Source organism: Pagrus pagrus (assembly GCF_965226575.1).
Source record: "Pagrus pagrus genome assembly, chromosome: 18".
NCBI lineage: Eukaryota > Metazoa > Chordata > Actinopteri > Spariformes > Sparidae > Pagrus > Pagrus pagrus.
This window is the reverse complement of record NC_140202.1, coordinates 25,611,539-25,630,247: the sequence shown is the minus strand read 5'-3', so window position 1 is coordinate 25,630,247 and position 18,709 is coordinate 25,611,539. Positions and strand designations below refer to the sequence as shown.

The 18,709-nt window shown below is 41.9% G+C and overlaps 1 protein-coding gene across 2 annotated transcripts in view; it reads left to right on the top strand.

The window, feature by feature from the left end:
- Positions 1-18,709, top strand: part of slc4a11 (solute carrier family 4 member 11) — an 86,211-nt gene that overhangs the window by 1,253 nt on the left and 66,249 nt on the right. The window lies entirely within an intron of this gene.

Below are 18,709 nucleotides of genomic sequence, written 5' to 3'. Positions count from 1 at the left end.
GTGTAATTTAACCTTGGCTTTAAATGCGCATATAAACATTGTGCCGCCCAGCAGAACAAAATTGATGAAAAATACATCTGCAGGAATGTGATGGAGTTATTGATCACCACCAGTGACTCAACAATTACTTTGCCAGAGGATTAGATTTCTTGCTTTCCAAACTCACTTTGCTGCCCTCTGGATTTTCAAACAAAGCAGAGCGAGCTTCTCTGCGCAGCACCTTTCAGCATACGTAACAGGAACATGTTGTCCATCACAATGTTCGCCTGAAGCTGCCTATATACATCACAGAAAAAGGTTTTTTATTGGTGTTGTCGTCTACGAGCATTAGCAGACCTCATTGCAGCGCATTGCGAGCAGATCTTCCAGATCGTGTCATTATCAGTGGCAACCTGCTGACAGGTGAAGGAGCAGCTGGAGCTGTGGGAGGGAGGTCAGGAGATATGGGATTCACTTTATGGAGCTGTAAATTACCACGGAGCTTCACCATGTCATTACACAATGTGATAATACTGCAGTGAGCTCCTGATCTCATCCTGAGGTGCAGATTGGTTTACCTTTCTGATTTTCGTTTTTTTTGCTTGCCTTCAAAATGGACAACAACAAATTACTGCAGCTTTTAAAAGTGCAGTGTGACACTGTGTCGCTGAGGATTAACTGTTTCCTTCAGTGCCTTTTCCCTTGTGTCATGGAAAAGGCACGAACTTGTTATTAGAGCCCGACTGATACCGGATTTGATGCACCAGCCGATATTCAGACACACACTATACACACATTTTTGCATTGATCCCTCAAATGTGGGAATCAACACATGCAACTAAGATGCAAATGTAATGGAGGCAGAACATTTTACAGTTTTGCAGTCCAAAATGACATCAGTGCACACAAACAGTTAGGTTCACAATAAACCTAACTGGGAATTTAATAACAATATATTATCCCAATCATTATTTTTGGATTATTTCTACTAAAAAGTTCTTAAATTGGTGCATATTGGACCACATATGCTGATACGATATATCTGCAATAAGGCCAATAATTGGCGATTGTATCAGCCAACCAATATGTATCAGTGGGCTTGTTATCGGCTAGTTTATTGACTTTCAGTGGAATCATATTTAGATATTGTCATGGAGGTAAATTGTTGTTAAAAACCTTAAAAAAAGAGTTAGTTCATTTGAGATATTGACGTAAATGTGCATTAAACCTCAAGTTTCATCATATAGATCACGATTATGATCATGATATTATTAATATTGTGATCTTTTTGAAACCATATCACGCAGCCAGAATTAAAAGTGTTTTGCTCTTTAACTAAAATAACTGAAAAAGTACTTTTTTTCTCAGATAGCAGTACCGGTTCTGATCCGATACCAGTCATCAAAAAGATATATAGACATGATTTATCTAGCAGTTGTATGCTGCTATCCCTGTGTGGATGTTATGTAATGGATCCGTTACACAAGTTACACAAGTCCCTCGCCACTTATGGATATTGACTACTGGTGCAGTAAAAATCTGTTGTTGTAAGCGGTACCAGATGCTGCGGGGAAGATGCAGGGTCCCATTTCTAAGCAACAAATGACGTGGTACCGGAATCGGTGCAGAGACTCATGTACTCACCGATACTCGATCCAGTTTTTCAGGCTGTATCGGAGGCATTTCTGTTACTGGTAGCGGGATTAGCACCCTAATAATCGATAATCGAAATGCATAGTTTTGTCCGACCAATAGTACAAAACCCATCATAAAATATTGTAGATGTATCAAATAAGACTTACTGGTTGCAAATTGTGTCCATCGGCTTCTCGATTAAATCGTTTCGGTACATGTTTATAAGGACCCGTTCCAGCTCTGTAAGAACTAAAATCGTAATTATTGTAAATTCAGCCAATCAAGCCGAATCCTAAATTTTTCCCCCACACCTTTCTGACTAAATATCATCATCACAACAACAACAAAAAAAAAATAAAAACCCTCTCCCAGCGTTGTGCTGCAGGGTGTCAATCTTCAGGTGTGACAGAGAGCTGGTAATCAGTGCTGCAGCCGTGACCTGCAGAGCCACAAACTATCAGCATGGAGGACACATAGTGGCTGTGTGAATTAGTAGTTCGACCATGTGGAAGTGGAGGTGTGTGTGAAGATGGATGACGTGTGCCCGTGTGCATGCGTGTGTGTGTGTGTGTGTGTGTGTGTGTCCTGTAGATGTGACAGTGATCTCTGATCAGTATTCACCGCTGGCAACAGATCTCAGAAGCTCCAGCCTCTGAGCACAGCCATCTGGGCAGAGGAGAAACACACATCGACACACGCACATACAAATTATTATACAGTACCGACACGCAAAAAGCAAATACACACCAAGACAAGACAAGACGAGATAGCCGCACACGCACAAGTGTAGTCACACAAGCAATTTTTTTGACAATTTACACACACACACACACTCGCATGGACGGTGTCACAGATATTGTCCATACACGCCGCACGTAATTATATACACAATTCATTCTATCTACATAATTTGTTGGTTTACACACACAAAACAATTATGTAGATGTGTCAACACAGACACTCATCATGCACAGTTCAAGGAACACAGAGTGAAGAAGACCACACATTCATTACAGTTACAGCTCACACACACACACACACACACACACACACACACACACACACACACACACACACTTTGCCTTGTTTGTCTTTATCACTGTCTTACTCCATCTTCTTTGGGTTTTTTCTTTTTGGTTTTCATTGTCCCTCTCCCACCCACACATTTACATACGCACACACTCTTTTATCTGAGTATTGGAATAAATAAAAAACACACACACACACACACAGCTGTACTGTTTTTTTTCTTCAGCAATTAGTCTTGACGATACTTTACTGACATACTGTGTGACATCAGTGAGCGCTGACTGTTATTTACTGTGTGGTGAGTTTCTGAACGTCGCCCTCGATGTGAACGTGTCACTTAGTTTTCTCACTCTGACATCAATCAGCTTCAATTAACACAACAACTGCAGTTCATTCTAATGGTGGTATAAATAAGGATAATAGGATTTCATCCATTTTTATTTTATTTTATTTTTATTACAGTTGGATCCGATCCAATAATGGTTAGGGATGCACAATTTTGGATTTGTTTCAGCTGACACCTGCTTCTCATGGCCAATACCGATAAGCTTCTTCTTCTTCTTCTTCTTCTTCTTCCTCTTCCTCTTCCTCTTCCTCTGCTTCTTCTTCTTCTTCTTCTTCTTCTTCTTCTTCTTCTTGGATTTCCAATCGTGAGACTTCCCAGCTACAGAAATGAGGTCATCATTGGACCACATACATGACACAATAGACACATCTGGAATCATAGTATAATATGTCTACACATGAAGTTTCCAGTGTTTATTTGACCTGATGTCAGAACCAGGATATACATCAGAAATGTTCTGTATTCTCCAGAGAATCTCTGACATATTGGATCATAATATTTCTGGATTTTGGCTCTTTTTTGTGCAGTGATACTTTAAAAAATAAATAAATAAGACCTTCATGTATCAGAAAACCAGATTATGTTCTTAAAGTAACACAATCAGGACTGCAAACAATGCTGGTGGCATTAAAAACCCAGTGAACAGCTCTGTGGACTGCAGCATTTTCCTGCGATGCAGTTGCTCACATTAATGCAGCTGTTTGGTATTTTGGTGCAATTTTGGTGACTCACTGTGTCACAGTGCTCCGATGCTCCGTTCTGTTTCCATCCCTTTAGTAGACGGAGGTCCACTGCTGTTTATTCATACTTTGCTTGTCTGCGTGTGCTGAAAAATTTTAATTTCCCCTTCACCAAACTGTAGTCTGGCCTCCGGTCGGTACACTGACAGTAACTGATGTAATCAGTTGTCACGATTGACACCAGACCCGAACACACCCACATACAGTTTATTATAAAGATAGATTTTGAAGATTTTTCCTCATCTCAACAAGGTTTTGTAGCTGCTGCAGGTGCACTTTGCACCTCTGGTCATGAAAACCCACACTGATGGCACGATGGGCACGATGTGTGCACGCCAAGAAGCTATTACGTTGCACTTTACTCCTGTGCCTCCATTTCCCCGTGCAGCTTTTGACATAGAGTGTTGCGTTACTTGTTTGTACAGGTTGAGACAGACATCGGGAGCACCTGTTGATCTCCCCGCTAAAGCAAACATGGCAGAATCATTGTCAAATGATAATACAGCAATCAAGATCATGATCTGTATCAGAGCTGCAGAGATGAGCCAGTTAATCAATCAGATGATCGACAGAAAATGAATCAGCAGCTGTTTTTGACATTTGAATAATCATTTTCTAAGCAAAAATGAAGATGAAGATTTTATAGATATTTTTATATATATTGTCAGAGTAAACAAGACATTTGAAGACATTACCTCAGGTTATGGGAAATTCATACTGCTTTTTTGCAATTTTCTGACATTTTGTAGACAAAATAATTAAAAAATTATTATGCACAGATCAAGCAATAATGAAAATAGTCTATCATATTGTATTTTCAAGTCAAGTCAGGACCCCACTTGAGCAAAATGTGAGGTTAAAGCCGAGTTAATGTGTTATTATGAGGAAGGCTCAAGTTCTTCAACCACTTGTCATGAGAAATGCAGAAGGTACAGACTGAAAATGAAACTGAATTTCAGAAAACGCTTTAAGTAACAGAGTGATTAAAACATTTACTTTGTGAGTCATTTTTTGTATAATTAAGTTTTGAATCAAAGATTTTCTGGATCGTTTTTTAAGAAAAAAATGAAATATAGGCATAATTATGTGCAGCAACTGACCCCAACATAATTTTCTGTGTTGTTTTTACCAACTCAAATTAGTAGTACTCGAGTATAGCCAATTATTTTTTTGCTTGTTTATTTGAGCTTGTTTAAGAGACATTAAGACCATCAACAAGTCATTTCCAGTCCAAGGACGAGACTGTCTTACACCTTAAACTGATACTATTTCTACATCAACGCCTGCAGACAGAGCAGCAGAGAGATTTTGATGTATTAACACGAGCTCTGCTGTGTTCCCCCTCAACATCTCAATTAAATCAATCACAAACTGTTGTGCCGTCAGAAAACTCAGCCAAACATCAGTTCACACCACTGTGAAGTCCAACTGACACTACGGTTGGCTCGCTCAACGACATCCTTGTTGTATTTTGGTCTTCACAGCACGCACAACACGAAACATGAAGGGTTTGGGCCATTACTAAGAATCTTTTCGGAATTACACCCTAATGAGGAATTCACATGCTATTTAAGCAGCCCATCTCTATTAGCAGCAACGCACAAAAATAGCCCTGTAGTTCCAACGTGGTGTTTAACGTGTTACTTCTGCAAAACCTTTTAATTTCACATGTCTGTGTTGCTTTACAGCAGCAGTATAAAGAGCATCTGCATTGTGAGGATGAATGGGAAACTGTTTTGCCTCCTTTTACAACATTCAGATAAAAATGGGGCCTAAATAACCAGTTAGCTGCATCCTAGAAGAACAACCAGTAATCATAAATCACTGGTTACACCAGTACAGTTATTTTTGTCGTTGGCGATTAATGGGGAGGTCGTTTTTATTCACAAAATTTGGATGTAAAGCTTTTTGTTTCCCTGCAGTTGCTTTCTGGTTTTAGCAGCAGATCACATGTTTGAATTTAAAAGAGAAAGAGGGTTTTTTTTTGTTTCAGCGGGTGAAAGTGGAAACCGATGTTAGCCACCCTTTAGTGTAGGTCTGATCCACTTTAATTTGACTTCACAGAGAGGTCGTGTCCTAATTGCATTGAAAATCCAATACATGCTTTTAACTCTGAAATAAAACAGATTTTCAGCTGCCACTGCAGATAAAAAGTAGAGGATCCTCTGCTGAGTCAAGCAGAAACATGGACCTGCATGTAATCTCTCACATGCACACACGCGAGAACGAAGTTGATGTAGCTACTTTTACACACACAGATGCACATAAATGCACATGTTTAGAAACTAAAAACACACAGCGTTGGTGGTCCTCTCACGTCTTCGGTCGTGACAGCTGCTCCGGTTTGCTGTTGTGTAATTAGCCCTCAGTTTACCGCCACCCTCTAGCATGCACACACCCATTCGCCCGCAGATTAAAGCTTACTCTACAGGTTACAGCAACAGGAAGCAGCACTGTGCACAAGCAAGCTGCATGTTTCAGTTCCTATTTAATATTGCTCTTGGATGGTCTGCTAAGGCTGCACAGCGTTTCGGGCGCAGAACAATTTGTACTGTGCCGAGTACTTTCTCCTTTTTGCAGTGAATTTAATTTAAAACCAACAAACAGAACACGACGGAGTGGCAGACATGGCGCTCTGCTACTCCCCTCCTCTCCTCTCCTCTCCTCTCGATATGTGCACCCCCCCTCCTCCCCAACATAGTAATTATTCCAAGATGTCTGAGGATGCCCGTGTCGATGAATTCCCAAACCTTGATTGTGAAGCTTCCCCTTTCCACGTGACCGAGCAGAAATACCAATGTGCTAAATAGAGTGTGGCGGCATGCATAGCAGGTATAATGCAGACTGAGGAGGGTGTTAGCACGCACACTTTATTATAATCTCACTGTCGCATGAGCATGCTGACACACACACGTCTTATCATGTATGATCCAAGCGATTCAAACGAGATGCGTTGTGGAAACAAGTTGCATCATGTTGAACGATGACTTCTGCAGACATTTCCCCACTCAGACGGAGGTTATTTATACCTGGCTGCTGTTTGCGTACGTGGCAGTGATGGTCTTTCTCCATAACTGGTGTTTTGCACTATTCCTTCAAACTAGTCCGTCTGATGACCTTTTTGTCCTTGTCGCATGTCGTGACGGCGTCGTTCACATTATCCACATGCTGCAGCACCAAATTTGCATCCATATTGTTGCACATTTATATATCTGTAGTTGAAGGAAGAGTTGAAAATTCAGACGTTATCTTTTCACCCTCATGCTGATGGAAAGTCATTTCTGGAGCTGGGAAGCAAAACAGTGTTGCGGTCAAGTTCACACCGTAAGATTTGAGCCCTGATCTTTGCTGTCCTTGATGGATTTTTCGAACTCGCTGACAAAGAGAGTGCACCAGATCAGCACACACTCCCTTGAACGGCAGTAAGCATGTGTAAACTGTTCAAAGACCAGAACCCGGAGCTCAGGGGACAGCGTGCCAGCATGTCGCCGATGTCTGCTGGACGTCTAGCTGGCGAGATATCCAGCTGAGTCGCAAAACCAGTCACTGAACTACTGTGTCTTCAGTGCTGTCCATGCAACTTCATCCATCCTCTCACTTGTATTGTTTTCTTTTTCTTCCTGGTGTTCTTGCTGCAATATCAGCGTACAAACAACCTGGACCTGGACCTGGTTTGGATAGAGTCATGCCCGTGTCTCGTCGCACGTGTATGATCTTGTCCATAACTCCATATTGCAAGGTAGCCAAGTCCTAATCAGTCAAGTAGTGTAAAAACCACAATGATTGTAAGACCGTCGACTAAAAGGCAGAAAGGACAGCGATCTGACGACTTTTAAAGTTGTGTAGTGTGTTCAGGCCATAAGTCTCCAGAAGCTCCAAAACACCAAATTGATTTGAAAAGATGTTATTTACGACATTTTTTAAGCCAAAAATCTTCACTGCAGCCGCTAATCTAAAACCATTAATCTGAAGTGGCTGACACTTTCATTAGTTCAATGCATTTTTGGACGGTAAACCTCTGGCGACAAGTGTTCACGACAAACCCGGACTGCACGGAGAGATTCAACAGAGGAGTTGAGATCCTGAAGAGAGCGATAGTCTATCTGGGGCATGTAGCGGTGGTCTTTGTAAAGTCACCAATACGTCCCGTGATGAAGACTGCCTCCTCATTATCAGACTCTCGCTGAATGAGCTCTACGGAGCCATTTTATGTTTTTGTTACAAAACAAGTCCTCGGCTGCTTCAGTTGTTCAGGAGGACGCTGCAACCATGTTTTGCTGTGAAGCTCCAGAAATATTTTGTGGACTACAAAACTTCACACGACTTTCCATCAGCATGAGGGTAAGTACATAACGACTGAATTTTCATACTTGGGTGAACTTAACCTTTAAAATCTGTCTGAATCGTCCACTGGTGCACAATTAAAAGAGAGCGACTTGGTAAGTAGCTCTGGTGCAGAGAGACATCAGCACAGCAGCACAGGTCACAGTGAGCGACGCAGAGGGGGGCACAAAGATCTCACCTGCAGTGTAAAGAGACGCCTCGAGACACAAAATGGACAGAAGACGACAGAAACCACTCTCCACCGGTGTCAGGTGGAGGATTAAACACGACAGCTAGCAGTGAGACGCACTGTAGGACAATAAGCTGGAGGAGAGTCGGTCGTCGAGGTTTCTTAATTTAAATTCTGCCAGTGTGGAGCTGGATACCACTAAGCTAAGCAAAGAGACAGCTGCTGAACAGGGCAGGGCAGGGCGCTGACACTGCTGAGGTTAGTGGTTTGAATCTCAACGGGGGCCCCAACAGATATGAATACTCAGCTGAAAGGATCGTTCGATTAAAACTAAGAATTTATATTTCCTCGCGTTTTAAAAAGTCACTGCTCCAGTCCCAAAAAATCCAAATTCCCACATTTGGCATAGGGTAGAAACATGCACAGCATACACGTAAAAGGACCTCACACAAGGTGGAGGCAGACAGCCTGACAGATATACAGTAGACTAGACTTTGCCGGCATTTTCTCTCCCGCTGCCTCACATCGATTCTGTCGAAACTGTGTCTGTGTAGTTCTGCAGGGGGACACCACAAATGAAAAGCAGCGAGATATGCTGTCGGATGGCGGCCAGGCTGGAGCAGCATACAGTAGAGGGGCTGTGTGGAGAAACGGCAGACTTGAAAGGGAGATGGTGGCCTGGCTTTAATCGAGCTGGAGGAAGAGGGGAATGTGCAAGCAATTAGCAGGAATCCCCTAGCACTGGCTTTTTTTTCTCTTCTTCTTCTTCTACCCCCCCCTTTTATGAAAATCGAGGCAGCCAATTTCTTCAGCGAGCGGTTGGCTGGTGTGTGCGTGTAGTGGAACAACACCCTCAGTCACTCACTTACTCACTCCCGAGCTTGGCTTGCACACTACGAGCACACACACACACACACACACACACACACACACACACACACAAACACACTCTCAGCATCCCTGCTGCAGCACCTGAGCGTAATCCCATACCTGTGTGTAACTGTTAGAGCCCGAGAGAGGATGGAGGAAAAAAATGAAAGCAATGAGACTGAAAGACATGAAAAATAGAAAAATGAAACATACAAATAGATGAAGGGAGGCCAGACGAGAAAAAAAGGCGGGGGGGGGGGGGGGGGTAAGAAATGATGAAGTGCCGGGAGGTGGAGGGGTTTAAATTGAAGCGTGTTGCGGGCGCTCCCCTCAGTCACGATGCCTCGTTTCGCCGCGCCGCCAGACATGGCCGGATTCATCTGTGAACCCACACTAGCCAGCTCACTATAACTATCAATCCCTCTCAGGTGAAAGGAGCAGAGGATTACTGCAGAGCTTTTTCAGTGCACAGACCTGATGCCAAGAGAGGGATAAAAAAAAACAGAAACGCTGCAGGATGGAATTTTTTGCACGAATTTAAAATCTAAATTAGACGATTATTCAAAGTGACTCAAATTGGGGCTAAACCATGAGTATTAATTTTTTGTTCTTTGGCTGAGGCCTGCTCTGGCTGCCACAGTATGAAATATTCTTCGTATTAGCTCTGGCAGTTGAAATAATGGTTTTGTTTTTTCAACTCTCTCGGTCACGTTTGCCCTCGGCCGTGTCTTCTGAACACTCGGGCCGTGCTGCACGTCAGCCTGCAGCAACTCTTTAGCGTATTTACAAATCCATACGTGCACGAGTGTTAAAAGTCATCTGCTCTTATAGAGGAAATTATACACACACACTGATGTTTGAAGGTTGCGGGAGAAGATAGAAAACACACTCCCACGCACACACGGACAGCGTATGGCTGAGCGAACACTCATGCTGTCCAGCGTCGGGCCAGCCAGAGTCCACCTGCTTGCCAGACAGCTCGCTCATAAGCCAGACTCGTGGTCAAGGCTCTGCTGTGACATCATCAACGTCAGACACCAGCCCGGGGACACAGCTGTCTGCAGCAGAGCCAGCAACCTCTCAAGCAATCAACTGAAGTCATATCTACATTTTATTTTTATTTAACATTCAGAAAAGCAGCCTAACCAGTGTCTCCAGTGTGGACGACTGAGTGAACATTTTCAACATCAGTGAAGCATCTGAAATAAAAAATAAAATGTCATGGATGAAACAATCAGCGATGAAAACCGGAGTTAGTTAGAAGGAGACTTCCAATTTAATTGTCATATTTTGACATTTGGCGTTTTAATTATGTTTTTTTTGCCAGTCGCTTGTCACAATGTGAAGCAGCAATCTTCACATTTCCCTTCTGCATTTCCTTGTTAACGCTGTAAGCATCCCTCACTGAAAACATGCTGCAAACAGTGCTTCATTATACCCTTGAGTTTGAATAAGGATTTCTACCTATCTGCGAAAACTGAAGGACAAAAACAGATTTTTCTTCCGTCGATGTGACTCATTGTACTTCAAGGTTCTTCAGATAAAAGCAACCATCACAAAAATGTGCCGTTTACATCAGATGGCGAGCTCGGGGGACCGTTCAGTACAGGCTTGTTTGGCTCAGTGGATTTTAATTGGCACAACACATTGAAAACCTACAGATAATACTGAATACTCAGGGTACTGTCCGTGTGGGGAGGTGACAAGACATCACATACAGGACAGGGAGTAAATATTGGTTTGTGTACTACTGTTTTGAAGCTGAGAGTTTGGCATCAAGGCCGATTACATCTTGTTTTTTTGGAACCAGAAGGGACCATGTTTGGATCTAATCCTGATTAGATCTGACTGAGAACCCGAGGACATGCCGTGGTAGAGACTCGTCAGTTGCAAGGTAGCCAAGTCCTAAAGCATAAATAAACATCATCCTATATTGAAGAACACGTGAAACTAGCGATTGAGACTCTAAACGCATTAGGAAACTGTTGACTGAGGTAATAAATCAAGTAAGAAGTAGGGTTATTTTCTCATAAGCTTGCATAGCAACACTTTTCTTGGAACCAGTGGAGTCACCCCCTGCTGGCTATTAATGTATAAGACACACAGCTTATAATCACGTCCCTTAAAGTTGGTGTAAGACGAGGGATAGTGGAACAGATCATGTTAGAAAAATAAGCACATAGGCCTGCAAATAATGATTATTTCATCTTCTCAACTAATTGATTATTTATTAGGTTTAAATTGGTGTCAATCACAAATCCCAAAGCTCAAAGTCCTCACATTGTGTTTATGGCCAACCAATAACCAACAGTGACATAGATAGATCAGAGAGAAATTACAATTAAATGCTCCTCGAAATAGTTGCTGATTTATTTCCTGTCGATAATCTTCTTACTGCTTTTCCTCATTTATGACAAGAAATGAAGAATCTTGGGGTTTTGGACTGTTATAAGCAACATGAAGATGTCAGTCTGGACTCTGACCAATAGCGAGGAGCATTTTTCATAATGTTTTTTTTTATTATTTATTTCATCTTGAATATAATCTTGTCATTTTGTGTCTTATAAAAACATTTTACTGTATAATGGTGGTATAACGACTACTTCAGTTTAAAATATAGATTAAAATTGCAGGTTTGCGTCTACAGTAAATAAATCCCCTCTGGAAAGGTGAGATTTTATCGACTGCTGGCTTCTGAAGTTGAAATTGGTCGGTCGATGTCTGCTGCCGTTTAAGATTCAGTATAAACTATCATCACGGATTATGTACGGAAAATAAGAAACTGAGCTGCAGGAAGGCTTTTTTTTCTCGAGTGGAGCTGACAGAAACAAATTGCTGTGAGAGTGTGAACGTGCCGAGAGACGGGCAGAGACTTGTCCTGACGGAAGTGACCGTGACCTTGTGGGGTTAAGATTAGCTTAAGATCATTTTCCCCCTCACACATTACACAATCCAAACCAGATTTGTCTGGAAAACTACACCTCGCTGGCTGCCTTTCAACACTCATGTGGTTACAGTATTGCAATCATTCCAGCCAGTTTGGGCTGCTTATCAAGATTATAGAGGTGTCCCTCCACCAGCAGCCTCCTCGAGAGGCTTTCCCAGCTGGCCGGCGTGATGCGGATTTTCCCCTTCACCTGGTGATGGAAAGGATAAGATCAAATACAAGCCCTTGCTCTCCTTCATGAGGAGTGTTGGAGTTCCCATAGAGACGGGATAATGATCTAAGATGTTTCGGGAGGAGCCTGGAGAGCGCTTGCAGTTGTCATCCAAGTTAAGGTGGACGTGTAAAACCTAAGACAGACTGTCATCAAAATATCCAGTAAGCTAAGTGTTGATAAGCCATATCAAACAGTGGTGTCTTGCTCGGCAGCCATTTCACAAAATATATTGATAATTGATACCATATTCGATAGCACAAGGAAAAAATGTAAACATATAGGGCATAAAAGTTTAGTTTTTTTATTAAAAGATGAGTATAACAAGGCTTGTGTACTGTATTCTGGAGCAGGAAGGGCTAAGTGGCTACGTGGCGGAGAGGAGAGCGAGGAAATGCAGCTAGTACCAGTGTTTAAATGTTATATTTGCTGCAGGCCTGAATAAATGAAGTGCATTAAAGTAAATGTTTCAGTACGGTTAGAAGTTCACCCAAAACTTACAATTCAATCGATTGAAAGTCGGGTAAAATCTCCACGAAACATTTCTGGAGCTTCACATCAAAACATCTTTGCAGCGTTCTCCTTAAACAACCGAAGTAACTTAACAAAACTGCTGGAAAACAAAAATGCGTAGGTGTGCCCTCTCACCTGAGTGGGCTCCGGTGCACCTCTACAGCGTGCTTCTTGGGAAATACCATGCAAACACATACTGTGACTCTCAGTTTACAATGTGTGTGTAATAAACATGCCGTCTGAAGTTCTTTAAAATTCCTTTGGAACAAAAAGAAAGACGAATAAATGCTCTGCTCTTTAAAACGTGTATACGAGGCAAAAAAAAAAAAAGACCAGCCCAGAGCAGAGCATCGTGAGGAATTCCCTCTCTGCCTGGGCTCTCTCAACGACCACAGCTCCAGAGAGGACCGATGCCAAGAAAGCCTGCGGGCACAATTAGCCAACCAAAGGCCCGGCCTCCTCCTCGGTGCTGGCCCAGCCCTCGTAGATTCCCCCTTACAAACGCAGCAGGGGCGCGTTTTTAATCTCTTGCCCTCTTCACTTCTCAGCCTCACCTCTTCCTTAAACTCTCCGGCATCTGTTTTGCATATACCTGCAGCAGATCAGCCTGGATTGTGAGGACGGTTGGCTCAGTTTCAACCTGGCTGGTTTATATAGACACCGAGAGTCGTAGAAGTTGACTTCCTGTTGTCTCGGAGCATCTAAATACACATCGAATCGTGTTTTCTTTTAATGCACTTAAGGCAGAGTCTGTAATGGGTTAGACTAATGAGTGCCTCTTACCAATAAAGCCATCCGCAGACTGCTTGTAGATTGTATAAGGTCCTTTCCTTTCAGCAGCAGCAGCGGGAATGTTGTGTTATCTGCATTCTTGAAACAGCACACTGTAATTAAACAAAGGTCAAACACTGTGGGTACCTAGCTGTATAAAAGTATCCTTTCATTGATTTATCTTGATGTAGCACAATAGCGAGACAACCTCCTGCGCTTTTGTACGCACGATGTATTGAATATAATTAATCAATGAAGCAGGTGTTGTCAGGATGTGTCCCGAGTGCCGCAGAACAAAACATGAGACATTTTATTAAAGATGAATAAGTCTGAAGATATTCTATATTTTTCTTATAGTGCTCCGATATAAATAGCTCCTTTTTGCCCCTCTTTGAGTAGCGTTGGTACAGAAAATACAGTGCCCGGCTGATTTATTATTTAGCCTTTTTAAAAATGAAAGCATATATGAAAGCTGTTTTTAAAGATTTACATCTTTAGTAGGAGCGCCGCAGACAGGCTGAGAGGAGACGAACCACCAAATTGTTGGTTTTGGGCTTCTCAAATGATTTCTTGACAATAACAAAAGAACAAAAAAATCTTTGAAGATAATTTACATCATTTTCTGTTGTTTTCATCCATCAAAACAGCAGCTTGTTTCCTTTCTCGCAACGTTTGCAATAGTACGCCGTTGTGCAAAAAACTCGTCTGAAGTCTCAATGAGTCACTTGACGATCGGCATTTTGGACTTCCGTCGTCGCGACTCCCTCTACATAAAGGCTCTGGTCACAACTATGCAGTCGCTGATGCACAAACATGGTGGGCGGTGCCTGCTCATGCCTGTGAGAGCCGACCAATCAGAACACTGGAAGGGGGGGCCTTGAAGACAGAGGCACTAAAATGGAGAATTCAGACAGAGGGTGAATAGAGATGGGTCAGCAATGGACAGTATAAGAAAAAAATAATGTGTTTTTGAACATTAAAGCATATTAAAATGTTCTATTAGACACTTTTAATATCGAATTTATGAGACTGATGTAATTAAATTTAACTTCCAGAGCTCTTTTTTAGGGATTTCAGCATATTAGTACTTAGTGATGTATATTTGTTTCTTGCTCCTCTCGAAACTACTAAAGCGCCTGCTGCTTTTAAAGGGGATTAGAGATAATGGCCATTATTTAAGCTCCATCCCGCTGATACTGTACTTCTAAAAATATATCCATCCTGCTTTAGCCTCCTCTAGATGGTGCATTGTGGATTGCGCTCGCTCCTGAGGTCATCAGAAACTTTGTGGGCTGAGTTGAGACTTGTTGTGTCTTCCACAGTGGTCGTTCACTCCGTCTTCCCCGGGGTCCTAATTGATTTAACGACCACAAATAGTACAAATTAAAATCAGTCAGTGAAGTAACTCTACTCATAAAGCAGCCACCAAAATTGCATAATAATCCACAATGGGAAGAGGAAATTAGAGCGTAAAGTTTATGCTTATGATCTTCTTTTCTGGCCCCATTATCTTTTTTAATTGAGTGAAGAGCATTTATAGTCCTTCATGGAGGATTCTTACTTGGCTTTGTTTACTGAAACAAGCTGTCTGTAAATGGTTCTGCTCTCTGTATGACTGTGTCAGGGCAGGTGGGGAAGGACTGGGCTTCCTGCAGTGTTAAGCTGTAATGGTGCTCTGTGACTTGATAGGAGAGGTGGTAAATCATATTAAATGTGGGCACGAGCATACTGTACACCGCGTGGGCTTCGTCTCAATCTTTGCCCGGGGCATCCAAATCACTAAAACTATCCCTGAATGTACTTTTGTACAGATGGGTACAGAAGGACTGTGGGAAGTCATGTTCCCTTCACATTTATTCTCTTTTGAGTACACAGAGATCAAAAAGGGGATTCAAAGTGGAGGGAAGGGTCGACCGGTGTTTGATTCGTAGCCCACAGACGTATTTGTGGTGTGTAGTTTAACCTCTAAACCCCCCCCTCTCTGTCTTTGTCAGACGGTTATTTCTTGCTGTGTTGCTACTTCAAACTGATGCAAAAAAAACCACAATCGCTGCGAAGGCAACAAGCAGCTGCCTGCCATCTTTTTTTGCAGATAGCTCCTATCAGACGAAGGTTTGGGTTTATCAGGAAGAAAGAGTTTGTCATGTGGCATATCCTGACACCGCATCGAGCGATGAGCAGAGCAGATGTTGCCTTGCTTGTGGGTTTGTGACATGTAAACTCGGCTGACTGACAGATATTTTCCCCTCATGTATACGTTGGGCAATGATGAAAGGACCGACTCTAAGTAAGAGACTCACAAACTCCCACACGCACACACGAACAGCAGATCAGTGAAAGTGATGAGACGTATGTGAGATACTGTTCTAACCAGATCTGACTTCCTGCTGGCAAGTAGAAATCTTCTTCCTCTTTTCTGCAGAACGTTATCAAGCATCTCTGTGTGCACGACCTTCTGAAGTGTCTGTTCCTGGACGAGCTGTCTCATCAGCCACTGCTGTTAAACACTGTTTGTATTTATTTCTGCATAGAATGAGCGAGGATTCAGTAATAAGGATAAATTATGTCATGTGGTTCTGGCCTCAGATGTAAATTAAACACAGACCAATGTGCTCTGTCATTTGTATCTGTGGGTTTGTTGCTGTGTTGTATGGCTGCAGTATGAGGAAGTTAGTTTTGCTCTTGTGCATTTGTCCTATTCTAAATCACAATGTTTGTTTAAAGTAACATCCGGTAGAAATCCACCACATCATGCATTAGCTTACAGTTTATTTGTCTTTTTTAAAGATGCATCATCATCTAAAATGCATGTTCGATGCTGTCATAGCACCATAATACAACTATTACCACCTTTCCACCACCCGCCAAAAATCAAGAAAATTTGTAGAAGTAAGGGCAAGCTTAAGAAAAGATTGTGACCTTAATTATCAAATGTGATGACATGAAAAGGTTGACTTGATGTGAGAAAATCCCAACTATGTCAAACATTTGAAAGTTTAAACAGGTTTTCTATAAGAGGGAAGAGGTCGGAGATGAGTGGGTTTGAAGGTTTTTTTAAATTCACTCGAGTATTTGGAACATGAAGACGGGAATGTTGAGTTACTAGCTGAAAGTACGACGAAAGATAAGAGTTAAAAATGCATGAAAAACCTTTGCCAGAAAATGTTGAATATTTCTAAAAGTATGAGGAGTTATAATAGCTGGAATGTCCGTATTGTGCTGAATAATTTTTCAAGTTTCTACATGAAAAAAAGCAGTTGAGTGCCAAAAAAGAATAGCAGAATAATAATAAATATCACACATAAAAGAAGATACTGTATGTTTTGAAGGTATGGTGGGAGCTTGGTTTGCTGTAAGTCGATAATAAAAAAAACCCAAGGTCACAAAACAGCTGTCGTGCCCCAACAAGAGCATCTGGGAGTAGATATAAGGTGTCAATGTTTTCTTGGTCACAGATCCGACAAAACAGTGGAGGTAACAATGTCAGCTAAGCAGCAACAGCTAAAGAAATGTGGGCTAACAGCAACAGAAACAAGCCACTAGTAAGTAGCAGATTACTCCCAACAGTGTCTATTAATAGTGGCCATGTTATCATTAATTCATCACATGTATCAGTAAACATGATCCACACAGATACGCCAACCATCAAGGATTTAGTTTGATGGAGCGCCAATCAAAACAGACCACAAATAAACAAACGATAAAAAAACCCTGAATTTTAACACAGAAAAATAAAACGCCTGTGGTGTCGATGACGAGAATCACAAACACGATTCATTTACCTTTGATTGGCATCATAATTACTGTGCATGCAGCAAAAAATAAGTCATGCAATCAACAAAATGTACACATAATCTTAAAGAAATGATAAATGTTGTTAGATTCCACCTCTCACATTATTGATCGAGTGTTTATGGATGAAGTATGCAGTTCACACGTTCTCACCACACTGGGTTTTTATAATTAGATGTTTATGCGTGGGGAAATGGCAGATGCGTGGTTTCAGTGCGTGCTAATTAATGATATATCCTGTCTCAGGGTTTGCCAAGTAAGAAGTTAACGCAATTAATAGTTGTAAATAGATCTAGATTTCTCTCCCAGCAGAGGAGCTTGTGCAAAGGTTGTCCAGCCACTCATTGATTGATGTTTAGTTTGACAGTAAAACGGGGGATTAATTAATAAAAGATGAAATATTGATAACTAGATCAAATAAGAATGAAATAATCAATGAATGACCTGGAAGCAGGAAGAAGAAGCATGTGCATCCCCCACGATGTTTTCAAAACGGCCAATAGGAATCACATCTGTGGTGACACTGCAGAGACCAGCAGTGCATTGGCTGACTGAAACTCTGACGCAGTTGTGGCAAGAGAATAAAGTCAGAGACGGAGTTGAATTATAGACGGGACAGCGCTGCACAATACGTTACTTGTGTCAGATTGCATGTCACTGCATTCCTCTGCGATGATGTAATTGCAGCTTTAGCACAGATCTGACTTCTGCTTCTCAAAATGTGGTTGAATCAGTGATTGATACTCATGTTGCTGTGCTGAACACCACCAGACACAAACACACAACTGTCTTGTCAATGCACCTCTGTTTCATGTGCCTGCTGTCTGTCAATGCTTGGTTACACATCAAAAACACTGCACGCCCTAAAAGATGCTATCTGAGTGATGTATTTGGTTTTTAATTGAGCAGTTACATCTTTTAATTTTACAATTAAAGGCCCCATATTGTAGGAAATGAGGTGTTAGGTGTTATATATAAATACTGTGAGGTTCTTAAAAAACGCCCTAAAGGTTGCGATGTCACAACTATACAGTCAACGCCATCAGCTACGCCCTTGTGGTTGCAAACATATCGGCAGAGCTGATGCGGAAACATGGTGGGCGGTTCCTGCTAAGGCCTGTGAGAGCTGACCAATCAGAGCAGGCTGGGCTTTTCAGGAAGGGGGGGGGGAGTTTTAAAGAGACAGGCACTAAAAACTGAGCTTTCAGACTGAGATTGCTGCAGCGATGGCCAATAATAATGTGAAAACATTAAAGCATGGGAACATTTTTTAGTAGACACCCAAAATAAAACCTGAAAATAAGCAGAATTTGGGACTTTTAAGTTCAATAAAGGCAGTAAATAGGAGTATGACGGAGCCAGT